Source organism: Rhinatrema bivittatum, chromosome 4 (genome assembly GCF_901001135.1).
Source record: "Rhinatrema bivittatum chromosome 4, aRhiBiv1.1, whole genome shotgun sequence".
NCBI lineage: Eukaryota > Metazoa > Chordata > Amphibia > Gymnophiona > Rhinatrematidae > Rhinatrema > Rhinatrema bivittatum.
In genome coordinates, this window is record NC_042618.1 from 406,321,288 (window position 1) to 406,335,203 (window position 13,916).

Genomic DNA, 13,916 nt, shown 5'->3' on the forward strand with positions numbered 1-13,916 from the left:
TTATTTTTGCTACACCAGTCTGGAACAATTCGGGGTTAGGTCCTCAGCCAGTTTATAGAAGCAGAGAACACTTTTATCCTGTGACATTACTACTACATATATGTGATACAGTGACAGTTAAAGCCAGTGTTTCTATGACAAAGCAGATTTTAAAAATTACAACATAGCAACTTTTTTTTTTTTAATAGATGAAGGTCCTCTTTAAAATTGTTACATTAAAATACATTATAATTCTGTTATTGGCAGCAAGATTCATAATAGCCACTTTTTGGAAAATGATTTGGATTATTGGCATAGGCAAATATGAGAGACTGCTGATACTGAACAATTACGCTATGACCTAAAGATTGACCCCTGCAAATACGAGCAAATTTGGGGCTTTTACTTGGAATAGTTAGGCAGGGCGGACTGCTGCCCGCCCTGCCTAACTACACGATCAAGGCTAACTAACCTGTTTCTCTCTCCCTTATCTCCGTGTGTTTGCTTTTTTTCTTCTTCTTTCTCCCTGCAGGTGCTGTTCCCTTGGCCCCGGAAGCCGACCCGGGCCCCTCCCCCTTGGCTGATGCCGACGTCAGAAAAAGCGCGCCAAGAGGGGGGATTTAAATCGGATCGGGACCCAGAGGCGCCATGCGCCGGCGTCACACACCGAAGGAGCGCAACAAAGGGGCATGCCCCTTTGTACGCCCCTGAGAAACTCTACAACATAGGACGAACAGACTACAAATCAGGAACGGACAACTGAACATGGACAACGAAAGAAATGAACCAGGAATACAATACAAACTATCAAAACCTGCCTAAACAAAGGTAAATATGGAAATAACTACCCACATAAACACAGAAACAGATATACAGCAAACGAAACCAAGAAAACAAAATCTAGTAACCTCATACAAATAAAGACCAAAATCACAAACAAACAAATTACAAGTAATTTGCTAATGGTAACCTTCCTACTAGTAAATGCACAATCAATCACTAAGAAATTCCCTATAATTACGGACCTATTATATGACACAAAACCAAGCTTCATTGCTGTCACAGAATCATGGTTGAAAAAAATCAGACACTGTGTTAAAAAATCAAATAGCACATAAAAACTACGATGTCTTTTCAATCCCCAGAATAAATAAAAGAGGGGGGAGACTACTCCTAATTGAAAATTTTTTTAAATGTAAACTAATCCCGATTTCACCCCTAGAAACCACGAAATCGCCCTTTTCGAAACTAACACCTTACAAATTTGCTGATATACTACCCCCAAGCCTACTAGAATTAAACATCTCCCCATTAATTGAATTCCTAACACACTTAAATACCTCAAAACCCACCATTGTACTAGGTGATTTCAACCTGCACATGGATGCAAATCCCTTATCTAACACCTGCCAAACACTAATGGATATGACATAATACCCACATGCATATGACATAATACCAACCATAGACATAAAAAAAGTAGCCAACACAGTCTCTCCAATATTAACAAATATCATTAATCTATCCTTAAAGGAAGGAACCATGCCAGATACACTAAAAGGGGCAATCATAAAACCAATTTTAAAGAAAAAAAAACCAGCGATCCGCTCATCCTGAGTAATTACAGACCTGTATCAAACTTACCAGTAATTGCAAAATTAATAGAAAATACTATACAAAATCAATTAGCGGAACACTTGGAGAACAATTTCCTGTATCCATCACAACATGGTTTTCGCAAAAACTACAGCACAGAAACACTACTGTTTGCGCTAACAGACATCATGAGAGGATTCGACAGTGGTAAACATTACATTTTAGTGATGCTCGACCTGTCAGCGGCATTTGATACAGTAAATCATGACATCCTATTAAATAGATTAGAAGAAATAGGATTAAGTAACAAAACAATCAAATGGTTCAGATCATATCTAAATAACAGATAATTCCAAGTACAGATCAAAGACGTAATGTCAGAAAAAAATAAACCTTCAAACAGGAGTTCCACTGGGATCAGCCCTGTCTGCCACACTATTCAACATATACCTGCTGCCATTATCTCACCTGCTAGCTGGTCTGGGCATCTCACATTACATATATGCTGATGATATTCAATTAATACTACCCATCGATGACAATTAATACTACCCATCGATGACACAATTGAAAAAACATTAAACATAGCTAACATGTGAGGAGGAGGAGAGACTTTGGAAAGGGTCAGGAGGTGTCCCGGCCCGAATTCTGTTTCCTTACCCTGCATTTGCCACTCCGGAGGTTGAGGGGAGCTCCCGTCTAGGACCCAGACTGGCGCACCACTGACGTCATCGGGGGAGGGACCGGTAAGGCCTTAACCAGAGCCCCCTGCGGCACAGGTTTGTGTGAAAGCTTGGAAGTTGGGACTATAATTAACTTTGGGATTATTCTTTAACTTAATTCTTTTTCTGTTTTGTAGTCTCAATTTTCTTTAAAAATTCTTTGTCTCTTTTACTCCTTCTCCATTTTGAAAGGCATTTGATAGGATTTCTTTAGGGAGTTTAAAAAAAGTGATAGAATTTAGTTTCAATTTTCCTTATATATATGCCGCATACAAAACGGAAGGCCCGATTAAGGGAGGCTATGGCCTCATCTCCCTTACCGGGCCAAATCCAACCCCAAATTTCATCATTTTTTCTATCGACAACAAATAAGGAACCGGAGGCAATGGCCACTGGGGATATGGCTATTGAGCGAGTATCCGATCCCCTGGCCGAAATTATCTCCCTTAGCCCCGGTGCTCCCGATACTCCTTACCCCTCCTACTGCGGTTAAAGAGGTATTAGGAGATTCCCTATTAGTAAGGGATCCGTCAGACGAACTTAACTACAGGGGGAAAGAGGGAAATGTCCAAAGTAAATGTTATACTACCTGTTAAGACAACTTAAATTACTATGGATATGCTTTGGGAAGCGATTAAATCATTAGAGAAGGCGATAATAAAATTGACCAATATTAACTCAGAATCTTCACAGAAAGTAATAGCAATGGAGGAAACTATTGACCATCATAAAAGTCGTTTGGAAGTACATGAAGAACGTCTAGTTAAAGTAGAGACAATACAGAATAAGTCAATTAAATGGAATTATCTAATCTAGCAAAAATGGAAGATATGGAAAATAATAATTTGAGGATATTAAATTTCCCGTATTTAAAAAAGATTTCTCCTAGGGATATGTTTAGAGAATATCTAGAGCAGGTATTGAAAATGCCTAGCCATTCGGTTCTGCCCTTATCTAAGATATATTATATACTATTGAGAACTCGATCTGAGGAAGTGCAACCAGAACAATCTATGAATTTAACAGATCTTTTGGAAACAACTATTGATACAGACATATCAACAAGAGCAACTTTAGTGGTTTCATTTGTCTTTTCCTCGGAAAGAGATACAATACTTTGTTTGTTTCTTCGTAATAGATTACAAAAATTTCACGGTCATCAGATCTGGATCTATCCCGACCTTGCTAGGGTGACTCAGGTAAGAAGACAACAATTTCTTAAATTAAAATCAGATGCCCTTGTTAGAGGGGCTAAATTCTTCTTACGTTACCCTTGCAAATGTGAAATTTGGTACAAAGAACAGAAGTATGTATTTCATGATATTAATGCTTTACAATTATTTTTGGACTCCCACCCCAAAAATGTAGTGATAGGTTGAGAGCTAGAGAAGGATTTTGATGTATCCCTAAAGTTCTTTTTAGTAAGAATTTTATATTTTTCAATACCTAGTGTTCGCTCTTATATTAAAATACAAATGCCTTTCGTTATTCCTGTGGAAATTGTACTGAAATATGGATTCTAGAGGGTTTCTAAATGGATGTAATAATTTGGAATAAGTTGTTCTTTATGTTTCCATACTTCAGTGAAAGCCTAAGAATTTTTGGTTGTAATATGCTGAAAAATTCAAAATAAATTGAAAAAAACCAAACATAGCTAACATGTATTTAGATATCATTAAACAGCTACTAAACCAAATGGAATTAGTTATTAATATAGAGAAAACTGAATTCCTACATTTAGAACGTAAAAACAGAGATCATTCAAAACCCAATCACACTCAAAAACAACCAAAAATAGAATTAGCAAAGAAACTACGAAACCTCGGAGTAATAATTGACACGGAACTAAGTATGAAACACATATCTTTAAAAGTAAGGGAAGGATACGCCAAACTCATGACTCTTAGAAGACTAAAACCACTACTAACAACTACCAATGTCCGATCAGTGTTACAAGCTTTAATTTTTGCAAGCACTGACTATTGTAATGCCCTTCTACTGGGTTTACCATATACCATGCTAAGACCACTCCAGATGCCACAAAACACTGCTGCAAGAATTCTGACTGGTAAAAATAAGAGAGACCATATCACCGAAACCCTAGCTGAACTACACTGGTTACCCATTGAGCAAAGAATACAGTACAAAACACTATGTACCATACATAAATTAATACATAACGAAAAAGCAGAATGGCTGAATACAGCCCTTCGCGTACAAGTCCCTCACAGAAACCTGAGGTCAGCAAACAAAGCACTACTAACTATTCCTTCAGTCAAAACAGCAAGACTAACCCAAGTAAGGGAAAGGACGCTGCCCTTAGCAGGACCTATGCTATGGAACACCATGCCTTTAGAAATCAGATTACAAAGACATCAGAACCTTCAGGAAAAGTTTAAAAACATGGCTATTTAAACAAGCGTATCACAAAGAGAATGGAGAGTAGAATTCAGGGTAGTATAGGATGCGGTCAGTAGAACAACCCACACACATCACCTTAATCAAAATGTGTGTTTTTAGTTTATTTTTATTTTCGCTCACCACCAAAGAATAAGATACAAGTATTAATCTATTTTAAAGCTGATACAGATAGGAATGGACATGACTTATCACACCCACCAATTAGTATTTTTTACGAAACTATGTTACCGTAACTTAATGGCACCTGTTTAATTGATATAATTTAATACAGTTAGCAATGTTAATTTATGTGCCTTATTGTAAACCGTTGTGACGGTATCTAGCTTAACGACAGTATAGAAAACATTTTAAATAAAATAAATGTATTCAAATGTATGCCTATGTATATGTTTGTTTATTGTATCTGGCTGTATGATGTTTTGTTACTGCCTTATATAAGGAATTTCTCCCCTTGTATGCCTGAAATATTTACTAAATAAACAGTTTAAACAAGTATAAAAATAAAAAATAAAAAATAAAATGTATATGTTTTTCTTTCTTAAATATTATTTACTAGAAAATCTCTATATTCTTTTATGCTTTACTTCCCAGGTGGGTTTCAGGTAAATCTCCCTTCATTTCTGCTATACCACCAGTCCAGAACAGTTGGGAAGTACCAAAGCCCAATTATTCTGGGTGGGAGGATAATAAACCTGCATATACAACACTTGCTTGATAAGTAGTGCTCTTTTCATGAAAACATCCCATCTGTAATGATTTGATCATAAATGAAATGCAGATTATGTGGTCACTTTATAAATCTTTGCCGGATATACAGCATCTTCTTACACCTAATCTCTAGTTGAATGGGTTCTGAATTTTGATAGAGCCTGATTTTCCTTTAACATATGACCTGATGTTATTGACTTCTTTGTCCAACTTGCTGTGGTTAGTGTGTCTCCTAACTTTTTACACTTCTTCAGAATGTTAATTTATTTGACTTTCTGAAAAATAATTTTAGACCTTAACTCAGTAAGATTTTGATTACTTCTAAGTAAAAGGAGAGATCACTTTGGTTAAGTTGAATGAGCTGGATTAATTGTATTGTATTGTATTGGCAGATTAATTTAAAAACATCTTGCTAATATTTGGATATTAGAATAACTGTTCTTAAGATAAGAACTTTAATCACTTTTAATAGGCTGAAAAGGCATGGTTACTGAAGTCTTCATAAACAAATTTAGCATCCAGTGAACTGTGCTTAGGCTCTAACTCCTATCAAGTAACAGTTTCTCTTGACTCTGCTTTTGTAACATATTACTGATACAATTAAAAGTGGATGCTATTTCAATATTTTGCTTATAACAGGGATGAGAGCAAGTATGATAAAAAGCTTTTATTAACTAAAGTTAACCTCTAGAATTGTAGATAGGCAGGTTATAAACATTTTAAACAGAATCATATTGTAAGATAAAACTGGAATCTGAACCAATGAGTATGTGCCTTGAATTAGAAGATCTCTAATATCTGGACATTTTAGAGATTGATCTAACCTCAGTTCCATTAGATGTGCATAAGGTGGTCATCTGAGCCAAACCAGTGCCACTAGTACCCCTTTAGTTTTTGGGGGTTTTTTTTAATGTTAAAATCGTTCTATCAAAGATACATGGAGAGAAACATACTTCAAGTTCCCCTTCAGGCAAGTCTGTAATAGCACAACCATCCTCTCAAGGCTTCATGCCTTCCTTCCGCATGAAAAAAATGCATCATCTTTGTATCTTGCTAAAGGCCGATACAGTACAGTGCGTTCTGGTGGAGGGCACTGTTAACCTGCGATTGGACGTGCGTTTGACGCACTAGCTTTACCCCTTATTCAGTAAGGGTTGTAATAGCGTGTCGAAAACACGCGTCCAACCCCCCCGAACCTAATAGCACCCGCAACATGCAAATGCATGTTGATGGCCCTATTAGGTATTCCTGCACGATTCAGTAAGTAAAATGTGCAGCCAAGCTGCACATTTTACTTTAAGAAATTAGCGCCTACCCAAATGTAGGCGTTAATTTCTGCCGGCGTCGGGGGAAGTGCACAGAAAAGCAGTAAAAACTGCTTTTCTGTGCACCCTCCGACTTAATATCATGGCGATATTAAGTCGGAGGTCCTGAAAGTTAAAAAAAAAAAGTTTAAAAAAAAAAAATTGAAATAGGTCCGCGGCTCGTGGGTTGAAAACCAGATGCCCAATTTTGCCGGCGTCTGGTTTCCGAACCCGTGGCTGTCAGCGGGTTTGAGAACAGATGCCGGCAAAATTGAGCTTCGACTGTCAAACTCGCTGACAGCCGCCGCTCCTGTCCAAAAAGAGGTGCTAGTGACGCGCCGGCCTAATTTAAATAAAGCAAAATTGCTTACCTTGTAATAGGTGTTATCCCAGGACAGCAGGATGTAGTCCTCACATATGGGTGACGTCATCCACGGAGCCCTTAAGCGGGAAAAACTTCTGGCAAGTTTCTAGAAGTTTTAACTGGCTGCCTGAGGCTACTGAGCATGCCCGGCATGCCATGATATTCCCTGCCACAGGGGTCTCACTCCAGTCTTGTATGTAGCAATAAGCGTAAGCAAAAATATAATAATAAAGTCTGAGGCCCAACTCCGCGGGGTGGCGGGTGGGTTCCGTGAGGACTACATCCTGCTGTCCTGGGATAACACCTATTACAAGGTAAGCAATTTTGCTTTATCCCAGGACAAGCAGGATGCTAGTCCTCACATATGGGTGATTAGCAAGCTAGAGGCTGAGTCATTGTCCGTGCATGTAGCAGTGATGCGTTGTTGTGGAAATGATGCAGCCGAAGTACACAGCAGGTTGGATGTAGAAGGAGTTGGGATTAAACTGGAAACAAGTTCTTTAAGACAGATTGTCCATAGGCGGAATCCTGTCGTCCTTCCTTGTCTAAACAGTAGTGAGCTGCAAAAGTGTGGAGAGAAGTCCATGTTGCTGCTTTACAAATGTCAACGATTGGCACTGAACGAAAATGCGCTACTGAAGTTGACATTGCTCTTACGGAATGTGCCTTTACTCGCCCTTGGAGAGGAAGGCCTGCTTTTGTATAGCAAAATTGTATGCAGTCGGCTAACCAATTGGATAGAGTATGCTTTCCCACTGCTTTACCTGGCTTATTTGGGTCATATGAGACGAAAAGCTGATTGGATTTTCTGAGGGACGTCGTGCGATTCAAGTAAAAGGACAAAGCACGTTTACAGTCCAAAGTGTGTAAAGCTCTTTCGCCTTGATGAGAGTGAGGCTTTGGAAAGAATGTGGGTAGAACTATAGTTTGATTTAAGTGGAATTCCGTAACTACCTTGGGAAGGAATTTTGGATGTGTTCGGAGAACCACTCTGTCATGGAGGAACTTTGTGTAAGGTTCGTATGTGACAAGTGCTTGTAATTCACTAACCCTCCTAGCTGATGTAATGGCTATGAGGAAAATAGTTTTCCATGTGAGAAATTTAAGGTCACAGGTATCTATGGGTTCAAAGGGAGAACGCATTAGACCTGTTAAGACCAGATTCAGGTCCCATTGCGTAGCTGGGGGCCGAATTGGTGGTTTAAGTTGAGTTAGACCTCTCATGAATCTACTGACGAGAGGTTGTGTGGAGATAGGTGCATCTCCTATCTTGTCATGATAAGCTGAGATTGCACTCAAATGTACTCTGATTGACGATGTCTGAAGTCCAGAGTCTGAAAGATAGCACAGATAATCTAGCAGAGTAGTTGTGGGGCAAGTGAAAGGATCTGTATTGTTTTGCTTGCACCAGGAAGTGAATCGTTTCCACTTGAAAGAATAATTCTTTCTTGTGGAAGGTTTGCGGGAAGCTATAAGCACTTGAGATACATTAGTTGAGAGGTTAAGTGATTGTAAGATCAAGCTTTCAACATCCATGCTGTCAAGGATAGGGATTGAAGGTTGGGATGGCGCAACCGGCCCTGATCCTGAGTGATGAGATTGGGAGCTACTCCCAGGCGAATTGGATCCTTGACTGACAGGTCTAGCAGTGTGGGAAACCATACTTGTCGAGGCCAATATGGGGCTATGAGAATCATGGACCCCTTGTCCTGTTGTAGCTTCACCAGTGTCTTGGTGATAAGCGGTATTGGAGGATATGCATATAGGAGGCCTGAGTTCCAAGGGCGAGCAAAGGCGTCCTTGGCTGGTTGGTGCTTCTGTTGGTGCAGGGAACAGAAGTTGGTCACCTTGTGGTTGAGGTGCGACGCAAAGAGGTCTGTTGTTGGCTGTCCCCAACATTGGAATATTTTGGTCGCTATCGAGGGATTCAGAGACCACTCGTGTGGTTGGAATTGCCGACTGAGTCGGTCTGCTAGTACATTTTGAATTCCTGCTAGATAAGTGGCCTGTAGTAACATTGAGTGATTCAAGGCCCAGTCCCAAATTTGCGCAGCTTCTTGACAAAGGAGATACGAGCCCGTACCTCCCTGTTTGTTGATGTACCACATGGCCACCGTATTGTCCGTTTGGATTAACACAGTCTTGTGTGAAAGGCAGTCCTTGAACGCATGCAGCGCATAGCGTATAGCTCGAAGTTCCAGAAAATTGATTTGATATGTGGCTTCGAGTTTTGTCCAAGTTCCTTGAGTTTGAAGAGAGTGTACATGAGCTCCCCATCCCAAGGTGGATGCATCTGTAGTTAACGTTATTTGAGGGATCGGCTTTTGGAAAGGCAGGCCCTTGCGTAAATTGTCTTTGATTGTCCACCAGTTTAGCGATGAGCGAAGTTGGTGGGTTACTTGGATGGGAGAATGAAGCGGTTGAATGGCTTGGATCCATTGCGACCGGAGAGTCCATTGCGTAAGTCGCATGGCAAGTCGTGCCATCGGAGTGACATGAACCGTTGATGCCATGTGGCCCAGTAAGATTAGGAACTGATGAGCTGTCACTTGCAGTTGTGTGGACATGGCGTACGCTAACTGGGACAGTGTATGTGCACGGTCTTCTGGAAGAAAAGCTTGTGCGAGGTTTGTGTCTAATTCTGCTCCTATGTATTGGAGTAGATGAGATGGTTGTAGGTGGGATTTTTGATAATTGATGAGAAATCCCAGTGTGTGCAGTACCTTTATTGTGTAATGTAGAGAAGTAAGCGCCCCTTGTTGAGATTGACTTTTTATAAGCCAATCGTCTAGATAAGGGAAGACATGAACACCTTGTTTGTGCAAATGTCCTGCTATTACTGCTAGGCATTTTGTGAATACTCTGGGAGCTGAGGCTAGGCCGAATGGTAGGACTCTGTATTGGAAATGCTGGCGTCCCACCTTGAATCTTAGGTACTTGCGATGAGGTGGGAAAATAGGTATGTGAGTATAAGCGTCTTGGAGATCCAGAGAACAAAGCCAATCCCCCTTTTGTATGAGAGGAAGAATGGTGCCCAAGGATACCATTCTGAATTTTTCTTTTCTTAGAAATTTGTTGAGATTTCTGAGATCTAGAATTGGACGCAGTCCTCCGGTTTTCTTTGGAATGAGGAAATACCGGGAATAGAATCCTCTTCCCTTCTGTGAGCGTGGTACGTGTTCCACCGCTCTTGCTTTCAGAAGAGTAGATAATTCCATTTGTAATTGAGGTATGTGATCGAGATAGGAGTTTTGTGGTGGACACTCCGGCGGGGGAGCTGTGAAGTCTAGGTGGTAACCCTGATGAACTATGGATAAGACCCATTGATCTGTGGTGATATTTTCCCAATCGTTGTAAAAGTGGGAAATCCTTCCCCCCACTGGCAAATTCGGAAAGGGGTTGGGTTGGCTCTGTTCTCCGGGACTGCTTTCAAAAGCCAGAGGTGGAAGCAGTTTGGGGCGGAGGCTGTGGCCTTGCAGCTCTCTGCTGTCTCTGCTGAGGGCGCTGTGGAGGCCTTGTAGAGCGTGGCCTTGAGGTTTGGGGGTAATACCTTCTTGGTCTAAAGAAAGGCCGTCTGGTGTCTCGCCGTGGCGGTCTGCGGGCAGGGTGAGTAGGAGCATCGTGGGACAACGTAGAGAGCTGTTTTAATGTTTCAGAGTGCTCTCTAAGCTGCGTTACGGCATCTTGTACTTTTGTTCCGAACAAGTTGTCGCCCAGGCAAGGCAAGTCCACTAGTTTATCCTGGACCTCTGGACGTAGGTCAGACGCCTTCAACCAGGCCCATCTTCGAGCACTGATGCCTGAAGCTGCCGTTCTGGAAGAAGTCTCAAATGCGTCGTACGCCGCTCGCACCTCATGCTTGCCCGCATCTAGACCTTTCTGCACAATGTGTTGTGCTGCCTCCTGCTGCTGTTGAGGGAGAGAGGGAAGAAATTCCTCAATCTGCTTCCACAGGTTTCTTTGATGCTGTGTTATATACAGTTGGTACGCAGCAATTTTCGCATTTAGCATCGCTCCCTGGTAAATCTTACGCCCCATAAGGTCTAGGAATCTGTTATCTTTCCCAGGAGGGATAGAAGCGTGAGTTCTTGACCTTCTTGATTTCTTTTGCGCAGATTCCACAACTAATGAACTGTGTGGTAGTTGTGGCTTCTCAAAGCCTGGGGCCGCTTGGACTAAATATGTAGAATCAATTCTACGATTAACTCCCGGTGTTGTACATGGGTGCTCCCAAATCCGTTGCTGAAGTTGGAGTAGTACTTCATGAACTGGAATTGCTAGGTTATGTTTTGGAGGATCTACAAATTGTAGAATCTCCAGTGTTTGCTGTCTGTCATCTTTCTCTGCCTGAAGTTGAAAAGGGATGGATTCCGACATCTCTTGAACGAAAGAAGCAAAGGATAAATCCTCAGGAGGGGATTGCTTCTTGGTTTGTGGCGGAGTACCTTCTGATAAAAATTCTTCTGAAGAATACTCCGATTGTGTGTCAGACCATGTATCCTCTGGTTGAGGATATGAAGGATGGCTTGGAATTGTAGATGGAGGAACCCCCGAGGGTCCTGGTAAAGGATCCTGGATGTCCGGTGCCCCATCACTGGTATCACTGTTTTCCGCCGGGTATGAAGGCAAGGAAGATAAAAGATCATGATATCTTTTGGTGAGGATAGCATGTAATCTTTTCTCAGAGGGAATCTCTGGATGTTTGGACTTTCCTGTTGCCTTTTTTCCCCGGCTTGAAGCTGCAGAAGGAGCTACAGTGTAATGTGGAGGTGGTTGTGCCGCCGTAGAAAGTGATGTAGTGAGAAAGGAAAACATGGAGATGGGAATCAATGAGGAGATTGGTCTGGAAGCACTTGTGGACATTGTAGAATGTACACTCGTCGATTCCATCGAAGGATGTGCAATTTGCATCGAAGATGAGGCTGTTGACATCGATGGAGCAGCAGGCATCGTTGGAGCGCAGATAGGCACGTCCATCGGAATAGATAGAGCTGCAGCAGTCATCGGCACCGAGATTGGCATCGGTATGAACGATGACGTTGGCATCGGCACTGGCATCGATGTGGACGATGGTACCGGCATCGACTCGGTAGTCGGCATCGATGGAGACATCGGCATCGGCCCGATGGCCGGCATCGATGGAGTTATCGGCATCGGCCCGATGGCCGGCATCGACTGGGGAGTCGGCATCGGTCCTACCAGGGCCGGTATTGGAGATGCAGCCGGGATGGCTTCTTTCATGGCATCGGCGACAAGCTTCTTAATCAAGGTTGTTAAGTCCGCCACGGACGTCGACGGTGTCGATTCCTCTGAAGGGATTACCGAGGTCGATGACAACTTCCGCTGTTTAGCCTTTGGTTCTTCCGGCGATGGCAACGGAGGAATCGCATGATGTCTCCGGTGTTTATGTTTGGGACGGATCTCAGAAACGGATCTGGACGATGACGGGGTTGGCGAGGAAGCATCTCCCGAACCTTGTTGGACTTTCTTTAGAAGTATCTTCTTCGATACGCCTATCGGGGAAGATCTAGTCGAGGTCGACGGCGATGTCGGTGCTCTGATTTGAAAAATCTGAGCCATTCTTTCATGGCGAAGCTTCCTACCTTTCGCCGTCATTTCTTGACATTGGGCACAAGAAGCGATGTCGTGGTCTCCTCCCAAACAACGGACGCACTCCACGTGCGGGTCGGTGATGGACATAGTCCGGTTGCAGGCCGGACATTTTTTGAATCCGGAGGTTTTCTCCGTCGACATCCGTCGATGAATTCGGATTCTTTTTTGTCAAAAAAGAGTATGAAGTTTGTCACCAGCCGGTGACAAACCGAGCGAGACCCGTAAAGGGTAAAAAGTTGAGAATTAAAGTTAGTCGTTGTGAGGTAACTCACGGGGCTCCTGGAAACCGCGATGCAGCTAGCAGCGCGGAAAAAAGAAGACTGGAGTGAGACCCCTGTGGCAGGGAATATCATGGCATGCCGGGCATGCTCAGTAGCCTCAGGCAGCCAGTTAAAACTTCTAGAAACTTGCCAGAAGTTTTTCCCGCTTAAGGGCTCCGTGGATGACGTCACCCATATGTGAGGACTAGCATCCTGCTTGTCCTGGGATAAATTACTGTATTGTGCGCACAGGAGAGTGTCCTGTGCTCGCCTGCTCTCCCGCGATTTTTACTGTATCGGCCAGGGATTAGGACTAATGTCCTAAAGTAGCTCCTTCTCACCTTTATAGAGATTTTGGCTTTGGAAATCAACTTGAAAAATCTAAACTCACTATGACATGCAGGAAATGTTTTGCGACATTGGATATCTTGTGGCTTATATGCTGCTACCAGTAATGAACTATTGTGTTTCCACCTTGCTTGATTATACATGGCTTTGCAGTAACTGTCATACAGAAATCTTTTCACTTTACTCTTCAGATGCAGAAAAAAGTTATGCAACAATAAAACCTGCTGTATTCTTAATTCTGATAACTGAACATGATGCTTTTATGTGCGATCATTGAACTTACACAAAGTGACCTTCACAGAGAGCTTCCCAGCCTGACAGGTCTACATCAGTTGTTACTAAAATCCATTGTCTGGGATCTAACATGATTACAACAGTTTTGTCTTCAAAGGAAAAGTAAGGGTTAGAATACTGCTGATTTTGAGAACAAACGTTCCTGTGTGACAGAAGAGAGCTCTAAACTTAAGTATCAAACCTATAGATGCTTTTATACCCACATTCAGGGCTACTAATTTATATTCTTCCACCCTTAAGGAAGTATGCCATAAGCACTTTATCCATTACAGAAAAATCTTTCCTCAAAAAATTTCCCATTTCTACC